A 16,136-nucleotide genomic window follows, 5' to 3' on the forward strand; every position below is an offset into this window, starting at 1 on the left:
CTGCCATTGTGCCCATCCATCTTGTTGGAAGTCTTCCTCATTGTCACTCACCCTCCACTTTACCAAGCATGATGTCCTTCTCTAGGGACTGGTCCTTCATGAAAACAGGTCTGAAGTATGAGAGACAAAGTCTGGCCATCCTGGATTCTAAGGAGCATTCTAATTGTACTTCTTCCAACAAACACAACCCTGGAGGAATAGTGAAGTCTATCTCAGGGTCTCTGCTTTCTTTCCAGAGTTGCATCTAGGAAGGGGTAGGAGGGGCTTATCAGGAGCACAAGCAATGTGGGACCCACCCCACTCCCCAGATCCCCAGATCCCTCCTGTCTTTGGGAGCATCCTCCAAGGTGACCTTCCTCCTGGGGTCCGTTTTCTATTGTTTCACCTCAATGGCTAACTTCCCTGTCCTCAACTTTAGGTCTGCTCATGTTTCTCTCTTAGCTAATCCAGTGTCATTCTTGGGTTTCAGAGAAAAAATTTCCCCTGGATTCTTCATAGCTACAACCCACTTCCACCCAATTATGGCAGCCCCTCACAAACCTCCATGGAACCCCCTGGATTAGTGCGGTGGCCATCACTCTGGCAGGGCAGACCTGACTTGAATCCTGAATGTACCAGCCACCAACTGGGTAACTTCAAGTGAATTATTGAAGACCCTTCAGTCTAAATCTCCTCCCTTCTAAAATGCAGATAACAAACTTTCCTTGGCAGAGAAACTGATTAAATAATTAACATTGCATGTAAGTTTTATTGGCAGGGTGTTCTTTTGTTTGGTTGGTTGGTTTGTATGGTGCGAGAAACCCATATAGGATCGCTATGAGTCAGAATCAACTCAATGGTAGTTGGTTTGGCTTTTTGGCTTGGTATGTCCTTGTTGTTGTTGTTGAGTGCTGTTGATATGGTTCCAACCCATAGTGACCCTATATAGGGTTTCCAAGGAGCAGCTGGTTAGTTTAAACTGTCTACCTTGCGGTTCAGACAACTTTTCAGCCTAGCACATTTACCCACAGTGCCACATCAGGATTCCTTAGTGGACTTAAAGATATTTGTTTAAGGTAAGACACCAAAGAGATTAATGTTGTCATTGTTAAGTGCTGTTGAGTATATTCTGACCCATAGCCATTCTATATAGGGTTTCTGAGGAGTGGCTGGTGAACTTGAACCACCTTAAATGATGACTTCTGTCCCTTAAGGCTCTAGATATCTTAAAAACTGAAAACACATTTTAAACTTACTCTGAATCCCATTGAAGTTATTTCTCTCCCAAGCATGCCCAGGTGTATGCATGGATTAATATGATGGTTTGACTTTCTCAGGCACCCAGGCAGCAATTTTTTTCTATTTTGTCGCACTGCCATCTGTAAGTGTTTGCTTCTCGAATCCAGATGGTTCATCACCATGTTCACCTTCCCACCAATAAAAAGGGTGAAAGAGGCAAGAGAGCGCATGCAGGTTTTTCCCATCGGAAGAAATGACCTACATTTTTCCTACGTCACTTTCACTAGCACCCTATTGGCCAGTGTTTGGTCACATGGCTATACACCTCTCTGCAGTATAGTCAGTATTCTGGGTCATCATGTCCCAGCTAAAAAATGGGATTCTCTTACTATGAGAAGGAGTCCGGTGGCTCTGTGGGTTAGGTGTTGGGCTGCTGACTGAAAGGCTGGTGGTTCAAATCCACCATCTGCTCTGTTGCAGAAAGGTGAAACTATCTGCTTCTGTAAAGACTTATATTCTTGGAAACCTGGTATAGAATTGCTATGAATCAGAATTGACTTTGTTCTTGCAAAGTCCTGGTGTGGTTTTATAGGGTAAGCATTGAACTGCTATCCACAGGTGGATGGTTCAAACCCACCAGTCTTTCCTAGGAAGCCCTGTACAGGGTTGCTATGAGTTGGAACTGACTCTATGGCACTTGACAACCATAACAATGAATCAGAATTGATTTTAGCAGTGGATTTCTATCATTGTCATCATGATTATTGTTACAATGAGAGAGATGAGGGGAGTCATTGGTGTGGCTCATAATCTTGCCCTAACATGTTTTCTGGAGAACTGGTGTGGCACTGTAGGATAAATACTGGACTTCTAACTACAGGGCTGGCAGTTTAAACCCACCATTGGGACTGACTCAATGGCACATAACAACAAACATATTACCTGAGTGTGCCTAAGTTCTCCAGCCTTTAAAAGAGCCATCCTTGTCTTTACAACTTAACTGATTTAGTCTGACCTTCATCCAATGTGAGGCAGAAATACCCTCTCCTCCCAAATGCTACTGAAGAAAGCCTGGTTGTGACTTGTCACCTGAAACTCCAGATTGGGCACCTCACCTCTGGCTGTCTCTTAGCTTCTTCTCTGGGCTTTCACAGCCTTCAGTGGTCTCCTGTGCCCTAAACCCTGGTTCAGGTTCTTACTTCCATTCTGTGAACACCATTCACACAAGATGTTGCATGGCTCAGTGTTCCCTAGGGCTTGATAACAACGTAAGGGAATTCTGATGCAGGAAAGGAAAGCAGAGCTAATATCAGTAGTGTTCTGGAATCCATCACTCCTTCTCTTTGGAACGGTGCCCTCCAGACCACCTTCTTACTAATCACTTGTGGCCTCTTGGCCTTCTCAGTAGTCGGTCCCTTGAGCATATTCTCTCACCTGTATTTGTGAATCCCTCCCTTGCAAAGAGGTAACAAAGGAAATCAACTAGGCACATTAACATTGTTTGAAGAGAACTTGGGCATCCTCGCTATACACAGTGTGGTCCAGAGACCAGAATAATCAGCAACATCTGGGAGCTTGATAAAAATGCACAGGTTTTGGACAACCCCAGACTGACCAGTTCATAGTTTGCATTTAGAAAGCTCCCCTAGTGATCTGTGTATATGCAGGTTAAAAGCTGAGATGGGCTTGCCTTATAGACTAAGCAAGTTAGATTTCCATCTGAGTGTCTTTATTTGGCTTTCTCTTCAAGTTCTTGCTCCCTGAGTTGAGATTTGTCCTGAAAACCAATTCTCCTGGCACTCTTGGAGGGCCTTGTCCAAGGACAGAGTCCACCTGTCCCTTGAGAACAACATATGGGAATTCTGACTAGAAAAGGAGAGCCATGTTAATATCAGATAATACTGATCCAGAAGATGCAGTGGTTTTCAAAATATGGATTGTGTCTCTTCTTCTCATGGACTTTGTAGATTACTAAATGTGTTCCTAAGGAGCTCTGGTAGCATAGTGGTTACGAATCGGGCTGCAAACCTTAAGGTCAGCGGTTCGAAACTACCAGCTGCTCCGCAGGAAAAAGATGAGGCTTTCTACTCCCGTAAAGATTTACACTCTCGGAAACCCTGTACAGGGTCGCTATGGGTCAGAACCGACTCGACGGCACTTAACAACAACAACAAATGTGTTCCTATACCTCTATTGTTCATTTATCCTTTTATTACTAAACACATTTAGTAACCTACAATGTATGAATAAGCAAGAGCAAAGAGGAGTTGTTATCATTATATTATGGTTTTGGCAATGAATATTGAGTATTGATCATTGACTGTTGATGGTCTTCTATTTTTTCATTGACTCTGTTTACCTAGCATGCTGTCCACCAGGGACTTGTCTCTTCGATAACATAGCCAAAGTAAGTAAGATGAAGTCTCACCATTCTGGCTTCTAAGAATCATTCTACTTCTTCCAAGGTAGATTTGTTTGTTCTTCTGGCGTTCCATGGTATGTATTTTCAATATTCAATAATAGTATTTAGAGAGCAATTCTAGAACTGGGCATTGCCCCAGGCATCAGGCACCCAGCCGTGAACAAATCAGTAGTCAGTCACTCTGCACCTCCTGGTGAACAAAGCTCTCAATGGAAAAGAAGAGAGAGATAATCTGGTGTCCTGCAAACTGGTTCTAAAAAGGGCCACATAGTAAATATTTTAGACACATACATATGGTCTTTGTCACATATTTTTTCTCTGTGTGTGTGTGGTTTTTTTTTTTTTCCTGTCCCCCTCCACAATCTTTTAGCTATGTTTTAAAAAATTAGCTTACATGTTGTACAAAAACAGGTTGTGGGCCAGATTTGGTTCATGGGCCTTGGTTTGTCAACCCCTCAACAATCCCCTTAAATAGTTTTACTGAAAATAGCCAGATACAACATTTGGCGTTATCAAATGACAGATTCTGGAAGGAGTTGAGTTATAAAAATTTTATATAGAACTTTATTTGGGAGTGAACCAAATTGCTGCAGCAAGGAAGCCTAACATCCCAGAGGGAATATCAAGGACTTCAATTTGAGAGAGATATCAGTCTCCTTTAATAAGTCCTTTGAGGAAGTTGCTTGGGAAAAGAGGATAAATTCTAAAAAGTTGTCATTTAAGCAAAGTCAGATTATTTAGGAGTGGGGACACATTTGTGATTGGGCCATGTGTCTTTGTGTGTGTGTGTGTGTGTGATAAGTGCAAAAATTCTTGGTTTTATGATGAGGAAGTGTCAAGAGAATGTAGCTTTGGAAACGTCCAGGAAAATAAGGTGTAGGCAGAAGAACCCAGGCTTGTTCTAAACTGGTTATGGAGGTTTCTGGTTGATAGAGTCCAGAAGGGTGAACAACGTATTTTCACCTCTTGTGGTTGTCATTAGGTGCCATCAATTCAGTTCTGACTCATAGAGATGCTATGCATAACAGGACGAAACACTGCCCAGTCCTGGGCCATCCTCACAATTGCTATTATATTTGAGCCTATTGCTGCTGACAACTTATCAATTCATCTCCTTGAGGGCCTTCTGATTTTTCTCTGATCCTCCATCTTACTAAGAACGATGGCCTCCTCTCTAGCGATTGTGTTGGCGTTGTTAAGTTGTTACATGCCGTGAAGTCAGTTCTGACTCATAGATACCCTTTACAGGGTTTCCGAGGAGTAGCTGGTGAGCTTGAACCACCACCCTCATGGTTCAACTTGACCTTGCAGTCCAGTGTATTAACCCACAGCACCATGCCAGGACTCCAGGGATTGGCCCTTCCTAATAACATGTCCAAAATATGGGAGGTGGAATCTTGCTATCCTGACTTCTAAGGATCATTCTGGCTGCACTTCTTCCAAAATAGGTTTGTTTGTTCTTCTGGCAGTCCATGGTACTTTTAATATTCTTCTCCAACACCATAATTCAAATGCATCCATTTTTCTACAGTCTTCTTTATTCATTGTCCAACTTTCACATGCATATGAGACGATAGAAAAAAATCATGGCTTGAGTCAGTCACATCTTAGCCCTCAAACTGATATCTTTGCTCTTGAAACTTTAAAGAGGTCTTGTGCAGCAGATTGCTGTTTGATTAATCGACTCTAGCTTCCATGAGTGTTGATTGTGGACCTAAGCAAAATGAGGTCTTTGACAACTTCAATCTTTTCTCCTATTAGCATGATGTTACTTATTGGTCCAGTTGTGAGGATCTTTGTTTTCTTTACATTGAAGTGCAATCCATACTGAAGGTTGTGGTCTTTGATTTTCATCAGTGTAAGTATTTTCAGCAAGCAAGGTTGTTTCATCTGCATATCGTAGGTTCTTAATGGGTCTTCCTCCAATCCCAGTGCCATGTTCTTCATGTTATCCAGTTTCTCAGATTATTTGCTCAGCATACAGAATGAATAAGTATGGTAAAAGGATACAACCCTTGTGCATACCTTTCCTGATTTTAAGCCATTCTATTTCCCCTTGTTCTATTCTAGCAACTGCCTGTTCATCTCTCTATAGTTATCTCATGAGCACAATGAAGTGTTCTGGAATACTTATTCTTTGCAATATTAGTCATAGTTTGTCATGATCCACACAGTCTAAAGTATTTGCATAGTCAATAAAGCACAAGTAAACATCTTTCTAGTATTCTCTGCATTCAGACAAGATCCATCTGAAGTCAGCAATGATATGCCTCATTCCACATCCTCTTCTGAATCCAGCTTGAATCTCTGAAAGTTCTCAGTTGAAGTACTGTTGCAACTGGTTTTTGAATTATCTTCAGCAAAATTTTACTCGAATGTGATATTAATGATATTGTTCATTGATTTCTGCATTCCTTTTGGTCATTTTTCTTTGGAATCAGCACTAATATGAATCCCTTCCAACTGCTTGGCCAGGTAGCTGTTTTTCAAATCTCTTGGCATAGATGAGTGAGCTTCTCCAGTGTTGCATCATTGCCGGGCTGTCATTCATTCGGGCCCATCAGCCTTCACTCTGGATAGGACCAGAGTGGGTCCTTCATCCACAGATGAAACATCTTCTAGATATTTTGATATTGCCAGAATTGACTCTTTTTTTTTTCTAAACCAAAGATCTCACATATTTATCAACCAAATTTTTAATGAGGAAGCATCAGAACCAAGGAAGAACCCAGAAGTTTTGCAAAACACGTTCAGTGGATCAGATCTTGGCAAAACTGAACCTGATGTGGTAGCGTGCTAGGACCTGGGTATATTATGCACTGTGTCATCCTATGTGCGACTCCTTAAAGACCTAAGTTGGGTCTACCCCAGTGTCTTCTCTTGGAGTTGTATCTGATTTTATTACCCATTTTCATTTAAATCCATTGGGGAATGGGATGATTTTGTTTTTGCTTCTTGGCCAGGGATCTCTTGATCCTGGAAGTCTTATGACTTCCATAGTGAAGACATAGTGAAGATGAAAGGTAGCAGCACTCACACAATGGTGAAGAAAGGAAGAGAAAGGGCAGTGGCAGGAAGCATGTTTTCCAGAATTGATTCTTTAAAGCGTTAATAAACAAAGATGTCACTTTGAGGACTAAGGTGCTCCTGACCCCAGCCATAGTATTTTCAATTGGCTCATAGGCATGTAAAAAGTGGACCATGAATAAGAAAGAGCAAGGAGGAACTGTTGCTATTATATTATGGTTTTAGCAACAAATATTGAATATACATACCATACCATACAATGCCAGAAGAACAAACAAATCTACCTTGGAAGAAGTACAACCAGAATGTTTCTTAGAAGCCAGGATGATGAGACTTCATCTTACTTACTGTGGATATGTTATCAGAAGAGACCAGTCCCTGGAGGACATCATGCTAGGTAAACAAAGTCCACCAAAAAGAAGACCTTCAATGAAGTAGGTTGACACAGTGGCTGTAATAGTGAGTCCAAGCACAGTAGTATTGTGAGGATGGTGTTGTGTGTCTATTGTGTATCGAGTCACTGTGAGTCAGAACTGACTTGACAACATCTGACAACAACAATAGCAAAGCTGACTGCCTTGGTCCCTTCTTTCATCTTAGGTTTTATCATCTTAAGTTTTATCTGTGTCAGCCCCCAGGACAGAGGGCTGTTGTGATTGTCAGATGCTGTCATGTTACCCATAATTCCTTGTGATCCACATAGTCAAATGTCTTTGCATACTCAATAAAACATGAGCAAACATCTTTTTGGTTTTCTCTGCTTTCACCAAAGATCTGATGGATCTTTGGATATCAGCAATGTTGTCCCTCATTCCACATCCTCTTCTGAATCTGGCTGGAATTTCTAGCAGTTCCTTGTTGATGTACTCTTGCAACCATTTTTGAACTATTTTCAGCAAAATTTTACTTGCATGTGATGTTAATGATGTTATTAGGTGCCTTTGAGTCAGTACATAGCAACCCTATGTACACTAGAACGGAACACTGTCCAGTCCTGCACCATTCTCATAATCATTGCTGTGTTTGGGTCCACTTGTTGCAGTTGTGGTTGCAATCCCTCTCCTGAGGATCTTCCTCTTTTTCTTTGACCCTCAGCTTTACTAAGCATGAAGTCCTTTTCCAGAGACTGATCCTTTCTGATAACATTAGTAATATTAACACATGGAGCTCTGGTAGCGTAGTGGTTACGAATCGGGCTGCGAACCTTAAGGTCAGCGGTTCGAAACTACCAGCCGCTCCGCGGGAGAAAGATGAGGCTTTCTACTCCCGTAAAGATTTACACCCTCGGAAACCCTGTACAGGGTCGCTATGGGTCAGAACCGACTCGATGGCACTTAACAACAACAACAACAATTATTCAATAGCTTTGCCGTCCATTGTTGTTGTTGTTGTTATGTGCCGTGGAGTCCATTCCGACTCACAGTGACCCTGTACAGGGTTTCCAAGGCTGTAAATCTTCACGGGAGCAGAAAGCCTCCTCTTTCTCCCACGGAACAGCTGGTAGTTAGATCACTCTTATTTAGAATGGGTACAAATATGCGTCTCTTCCAGTCAATTGGCCAAGTCTTCCAAATTTCTTGGTATACATAAATGAGTGCTTGTAGTGTTGCATCTATTTGTTGAAGCATCTTAATTGGTGTTCTGTCAATTCCTAGCACCTTATTTTTTTGCCAATGACTTCAACGTAGCCTGAAATTCAGTAACATTGGTTCTTGATCTTACGATCCTTCCTGAAATTGCTGAATATCAAACAATTCTTGTTGGTATAGTGACTGTGTATTCAGTTCACCTTCTATTTTTCTTTCAAACTTTTGATTGTGAATTGAGTGAAAATTTGCAAAGCAAATCAGTTTTCCATCCAATAATCCATACACATTTTGTTTCATGTCATTAATTGTAATCTCACAATGTAACATCATTTGTCCCACTTCCTTCCTTTGTTTTCTATTTCCACTCCTCCTTCTTCCTTAACCCTTTCTGCCTTTTTAACTTTGTGCTTGGTCAAATGCTGTCCATTGATCTTGAATCACTGATTGTTCTAAGGAGTGCATCCATCTTCTTTTGATGCTTCCTGCATTGTCCAACATTTTGCCCATAGAGATCTTCAATGCTGCAACTTGAGACTTGAGTTTTTTCTTCTGTTCTTTCAGCTTTATGAATGCCAAGTGTGTTCTTCTTATGGTTTTTGTACTCCAACTTTTTGTGCTTGTCGTTATAATACTTTACTTTGTTTTCTTGAGCTGCCCTCTGAAATCTATTGTTTAGCTCTTGTTTTTCATTTCTTCCACTCACTTTAGCTACTCTATATTTAAGAACAAGTTTCAGAGTCTCTTCTGACATCTATTTTGGACAAATTCTAATGTTGGATCCAATTATTTACCCAAGGACCCTCAGCTGCTAAATGGTGAGGCTAGTGGAGCTTGGGTAAAAACCAACTCTTCACCACATCCAAGATTCTCTTCTCATTCCCACATTTTTTCTAAAAAAGAAAAAAAAAGGAAGACAATTTCATCTTTGAAAACATGAGAGACAATGAACTGTTGGAGTATAATTTTTGTTTGCACAGCTGTTGGGATCATTGCTGTTTTCAGGCATTAGTTCTCTGTGGGTTGTTTTTTATTAGGTTTCAGCTGAGTGGACACTGTTCCCATTGGTCACTATCCTCCAACCATTTGACGATGGACTTGGTCTGGCAGTCCAAAGCACACTGGAGGGTTTGCTCTGGCTTTGGTAGGCATAAAGCCAAGGTCTCCCAGGATATTTTTTAAGGGACAAGAAATTTGACTATGTTGCCTGGAGATAGGCAGAGACTTAAGTGACCCCAGCCTTTGGTACTTGTGTGTGTGGTTGTAACACCTACCTCAGAGGGTTGTGTGAAGAAAAAGGGGGCAATGGGCACTGAGGATCCACCCCAGGTCCAGGACTAGCAGATTGTCAGTCATGAGGACAGTCAGCCTTACTCTCCCCAGACCACAGTTACCTTGAAATCAAAGCTTGGACTTTGCAAGGTTGATAGTTGGAATGCTTTTCACTGTTTTCCAGTTACTGCCTTTGTGCTGCTACTCATGATTTTTCAATGCTGAGTTGGCCCAAATGTGAAGAAAACCTTAGGAAGAGGGTTACATCTACAGGTAGACGGGAATTGTAAATGGCTCAGAGCTTTTAGAACCAGATTAAGAAGAATGACAAGAACCCAAGAAAGAGTTGCCCCCACTCCATGGGGAGGAACAGATGCCAAGTCTGTCTCCTTCCAGAGAGCTTTCTCCTGTGGGTGGGGAGATGGAGTCATGGACTTGGTCTACTTATCTAGCATCATCTTCTTGCTGGGTAGTTTTGGACCAGTCACTTCTCCTCTCTGGTCCCTTTTGTCAAACGTAGTCCTCGGAGAATTCTTAGGAGGAAGAAATGAGATACTCACAGATACCTGAACCCCAGAGGAGATTTGGCCTCTTGTTGGATGGTATGAACAAGCTTGTGTTTGCCCACGCCCACACTGTTCTCTAGCTGTGTTTGCACAGAGCAGTGGGGAGATGCTGGCTGCAGAGCTGAAGCACGCCTCTCCAATTCCCCGCAACTAGGTGCCTACAGTTTAGCAGTCACCTGAATAAATATTTTCAGGGCAGGGAGCGTTCCTAGCTCTGTTTTGCATGTTATTAGTCAGTCCTTCCATCTTGATATTTTACTTTCCTTTGGAGGAGCAAGAGGCCACTGTGGCTGTCAACAGCTTATATTTTAAAATGGCTTTGTGTGTTTCACATTGGTATAATCTGTGGCTGTTAGAGGCGGACCAGCCTAACCCCTGCCTCTTACTGGCTAACTGTACTAGAACGTTCACCTTTCTGAGCCTCCACTAAGGTTTCTGGATGGCACTGTTGGTTCTTGACGACGAACCAAAAAACTGGCGGTTCAAGCCCACTGTAAAAATGACATGATAGGGTGTTGAACTTCCTCTAAGGTTGGTGGTCTGAACCCACCCAGAGTTGTTTCAGAAGTCAGGCCTGGTGATCTGCTTCTAAGAGGTCACAGTCTTGAAAACCCTGTGGAACAGCAGTTCTACCCTGTGCACATGGGGTCCCGGTGAGTTAGAATCGATTTAAGATCAACTGACAACAATGATGCACTAGAAACATTTATACTGGCCAATAAGATGTCAGCCTGTGAAGTCTCACTAATGCCATAGAAAGTCCCTCCTCTCTCCGCTGCAGGTTTGGGTGTTGTAGCCTCATCTTAGGTGGCGTGGTGGAAGGTGGGGATGTACTCTGAGGGATCTATGAGCCCAGTTCTCCTTGTTTCCTGGTCTTTCTGCCTAAGCCTACACTTTGGTGTCACACTTGGCAGAATGTTCTGTCCCCAACAGAGACCAGAGGCCATTGGTTGAGCTGACTCAGCAGGGAGGTGGAGATGGCCTGACCCCAGGCTCAAGGCCAGCCTGGGCAGAGATTGGGAGTTGGTTCAAAAAGCAGGAGGCTGAGTCTAAGCGGGGTCAGTGACTACTAGGTACCTCTGAACACATGATTTTTCTCCTCCTTGTGAGGACAGCGGTGGTGTTTGGCTTCTAAGGGTCAAGGGGGTGGAAGTACCACGTGGATTTGGAACTCTTAGTTCATGGAAGTCTTTCTGAGATGCGGACCTCACCATCTCCCTGCCTGCTTCTTTCGGTTCTTACTCCAGAGCAGCCTTGGAAATCTCAAGATATACTCAGTAGATCACCTCTAAGCCCATAGGGACTATAAGAGCACCTTCTACCTGTTGTGCATCCTGTCCCATCAGTCACCTCCACTTTCTACTTGAGGTGCTATGAGTCTTTCCATGTGTTTGAGACTTCTGGTCACCAGAGTTTTAATCCAGTATTTTGAACCCAGTGCCTCCTGGCATCTCTCCTTGGCTCTCACAGGACCTCACATCTATGGTCCCCTAGATCAAGATCCCAAACCTGCTCACGTTGGGAACCTGGGAATCTCCTCAACACAGTGGATCGCTCCCAGCTCCACATCTCTGGATTCCCCATTCAGCTCTTGCCACTCCAATCCCAGGCACCAGCACAGCTCCCTGAGGTCTCCACACTCCCACGCTTTCTCCACCAGCACCCAAGTGCCCAGGAGGGTGGAAAACAGCAGCAAGATGGACAAACACATGTGTAGTGTTCCTGCAACACTGTTCACAACAGCCAGAAGGTGGATGCAACCTAAATGTCCACCAACAGGTAGATGGAGAAGCACAGCATTCATACACATACTCCCCCCAGCATAAAGAGAAGTGAAGTCCCAATGGAGGCCGCACAGGAACAAAACTGAAAAACATCATGTTAATCACAAGAGGACAAACACTGGGTGATCGCACATGTATGAAATTTCTAGAATACACAAGAGGAGCCCTGGTAGCATAGATGGTTACCGCAAGGTCAACAGTTTGAATCTACCAGCCGCTCCATGGAAGAAAGATGAGGCTTTTTTGTTCCTGTAAAGAATTACAGTATTGGAAATCCTACACAAGGTCACTGTGAGTCGGAACTACTCCACAGCACATAACCACCACCAAGGAGGCCAGAGTTTATAATGGTTACCAGAGGCAGACAGTCCTGGTGTGGTGCTGTAGGGTGAGCATTGGACTGCTAACCACAAGGCCAGCAGTTCAAATCTACCAGTCGCTCCTGGGAAATTCTATACAAGGTTGCTATGAGTCAGAACTGACTCGATGGCACTTAGCAACAACAACAACAACAACAACAGGGGCAGGAGCTCAGTAGAAAGATGAGGCTGTCTGCTGCAGGAAAGATTTACAGCCTCAGAAACCCTGTGGGGCAGGTCCACCCCATGCTACAGGGTTACCGTGAGTCACAATAGATTCCAAGGCAGTGGGTTTAGGGGCCAGAGGGACGAGAAAGGGGGTAGTCATTGCGTTTCTATGTTTGGTGTTGGGGAATTTGGCAAATGAGATTGGTGATGGTTGTTAAGTACAATTCATGTCATAGGCATTAGTGTTGTAGGGGAGAAAAGAGACCCCATCTTCAAATATATAAATAGTATGTTGCTGCTATTTGCAGTTGAGACAGTTCCAACTCATTGTGACCCTGTACAGAGTTTCTGAAGAGCATCTGTGAGTTTGAACTGCTGACCTTGTGGTTCAAGACGGCCTTGAGGTCCAACGCTCACCCTATAGCACCGCACCAGGACACTCTCGATTAAGTCTTAAATAAAAGTGAACACAAGACAAAGACACATGGATCCCCCAGGTGAGGGAAATCGTAAACACCCTAGTGAATTTTCAAAATTCTACTTCCACGTGGTAACACAGAGAACAAAGGAATCTCCTCCTACAACCACAAGGATGGCAGCCGTCATGGGTCGCACACGCATGCTGGGCCCATGGAAATCAGGGATTGGTCATTGTAGATAGGAAAGCTTACAGACTGTCTCTGAGGATCTCAGGATATGACATCATGATCAGGTGACCACTAAGAGGTGTGTCGGGGAGGCTCCTGGCTAGGGAAAGTGGCCCCAAACTCACTTTTAAATACACCCTGCCTCTAACTCTTTAGTTCAGCTATCAGAGGTACATGGGATATGCAGGAAAAAGTTGCATCTGAACACTTGAAGGTAGAATTAAGCTCTGCCTGGCTGGAGTCATTCACAGGGAAAAAGCCTCTAGATTTTGGCTCTACAGCGTAACTAGAGCCCTGGGATGGCGCTGCAAGATAAGCCCTGATAAGCCCTGGACGCAGTCAGTTTGAACAACAGGGTTGGTGGTTCAGACTCACCAGCCACTCCTCAGAAACCCTCTACAGGGTCCCTATGAGTTGGAACCGACTCCACGGCATTGATCAACAACAACAGCATTACTAAATTGTACACATGAAAAGTTTTTAAGTGAGTCAATGTATTATAAACATTCTTGCAACGAAACAAAAAATAAAAAAGCAAATTCATTGCTGTCGAGTCCATCTTGACTCATAGTGAGCCTATAGTTCAGAATATAACTGTCCCACAGGGTTTCCACCGCTGTCCTTTTTATTGGAGCAAGGTACGTCCTCTTTCTCCTGTGGAGTGTCTGGTGGGCTTGAACCGATGACCTTTTTGATAGCAGTCCAACACTTAACTACTGCATCACCAAGAATCCTCATTTTTACAGCAATGATATAAAAAAAAATAAAGACTGGTCCTACCATTGCTTGCCTAAAGCCCTCCTCTGGTCTCTCAGTGCCCTAGACTTTAATCCCCTGTTTTCCAGGCCACGTGGTCTGGCCTGCTCCCTCTCTAAGTGGACAGTAGTGGTCATTTCTTAGACACATGTTGTCGGGGACCCGCCTTGACATTGGGGTTCAGTTCACGAGGAGAGGATACCTGACGGCGATTCATATATATCAAGAATACACAGAAAGAGAGAAAGAGAGAGACAAAGAGGCACCCCAAAGCCAGGGTGGATACATCACTGAAGGGCAGGCTTGGGACTACAGGCATCGTGGCCTCTGCAGGCAGCAACTCACTGCCCTGCAATCTTTATTGTATGCCTTCCAACCAGTAATGCACTGATCTTTACTCCATGCCTGCCAACCAGTAATGCATTGCTCTTTATACCGTATGCCTGCCAACCAGTAATGCACTGATCTTTACTCCATGCCTGCCAACCAGTAATGCACTGCTATCTTTACTCTATGCCTGCCAACCAGCAATGCACTGATCTTTACTCCATGCCTGCCAACCAGTAATGCACACCTGGGGAGGCCCGGGCCTCTGCTTTATTCAGGGGAGGAGCTTCACACCAAGCTGGGAGGGACTTAGGCAAGGTACAGCTAACATCAGTACTTTTCCAGACATTCAGGTAACTTTACATTGTGCTTTTGCTGGTTCGAATCCCAGGCCAGCAACTTGGATTCTCAGGCTCAATTAACATATCTATAGCCCCTGAGCATAGTTGGGGGAAGGTGAGAGATAAAGACAAAAGCTTGGGCGGAGTCCTGCTGCTTTGGCTTCCTGAGCCAGGTCTGCAGGAGGACTCCAGACGCCCAGGTGAATGGGCTGCACCTGGAAAAGGATTAGGGAGGATGGGTTCTTTGTCTATGGAACAAAGAGCTGTGAAGTAGCTAAGACATTTTTAGTTAATCCTTTGGAGAAATGCTTAACCTTACAACCTTTAGTCTCTGCTTTAGGAAAATACCCCATTTATCTGTGGATTGTCAAAGGCTCCAGTGTATTAATTTAATATATATACCTGAATATTAATATGAAAGCAATTTGCCATTAACTGCCAGTGGCCTCATTTGTTACACTCGGCCCTAGCGGGCCTCGAACCTCTGATTAGTCTTACACGGTCTGCAACAACATGTCAGGAGAAGGAGGGGAGAGGGACTCTAGTCCTCTGGGGGTATTGCTGCTGAGAAGTGTCTCTGTGGCTTCCCAGGTCAATGAACCCCCGTACCCCCGTTTGTTCCTCCTGCAATCACCCTGAGTCAGTGTCTCCGCTGGGCACAAGCGGTTCCTAGACATGCTAATTGCTATCACTGGTGGGCCAGCCCTCTGCACACAACGTGTCCTTGGTCCTTAGTGCTGGGACTCACTGCCTCACCTGCTCCCACGTCCACCACACTGCATGAAGGCTTCATCCCTGGCCCCGTGGTTTATCCACGTACCTTCTTTTGCTGCCAAGACTCTTAGTTTCTGGCTGTTCTCGTATCTGTAAGAAAGATTCCCCCCCTCCCTTCAGGATTTGGACCTACACACAGACTTCAGCTCCTTCACTGAGAGGGGTCTGAGAGACTAGGGCTCCAAATCAGCCCTCCATGCTGTCCCATGCCCAGGTCCCGGGGTTCTGGCACGCCACCCTCCCCACCCAGCTAGATCTCATGCTCAAGTCCTCGGATTGCACAGACCCATTGGTTCTTGGCTTCTTATCAGTTTCCTGGGCAATCATTCCTGGGAAACAGCCAGACCCCTTCTCTGTGGGACCTTCCTGACTCCCCCAGGCCCATGTCTGAACTCCCACAGTGCCTCCCTGGTTCCCCCTCTGTCATGTGCCATGCCGTAGGACATCATCCCTCCACATTTGTGTCCCTCACAGACCATGGAATCCATGAAGGGCTCAGTCATACCTGCCTTGACACAGATTGGACTTCTGACAGCTGTGGGGTGGATGGATAAATGAAAGAATGAATGAATGGGTTAAGGGAAGGAACGATCAACTAGCTCTAGAAGCTTCCAGGCTCTGCTACTGCCTAAGACCCGTTCTTCCTTGAGAGGAGACCCTCACCCACATGAGCACTGAGCATGTCTTACAGGTGGGATACTCAAAATCACAGTATGTGGCAACTCAGGTGTTGTTAGGTGCCATTGAGTCGATACTGACTTATATTGACCTTACGCACAACAGAACGAAACACTGCCCAGTCCGGCACCAATCTCACAATGGTTCTTGTTTGAACCGATTGCTGCTGCCGCTGTGCCAATCCAACTTGTTGGGGGTCTTCCTCTTTTTC

This window comes from Chrysochloris asiatica, unplaced genomic scaffold (assembly GCF_000296735.1).
Source record: "Chrysochloris asiatica unplaced genomic scaffold, ChrAsi1.0 scaffold00025, whole genome shotgun sequence".
Classification (NCBI taxonomy): Eukaryota; Metazoa; Chordata; class Mammalia; order Afrosoricida; family Chrysochloridae; genus Chrysochloris; species Chrysochloris asiatica.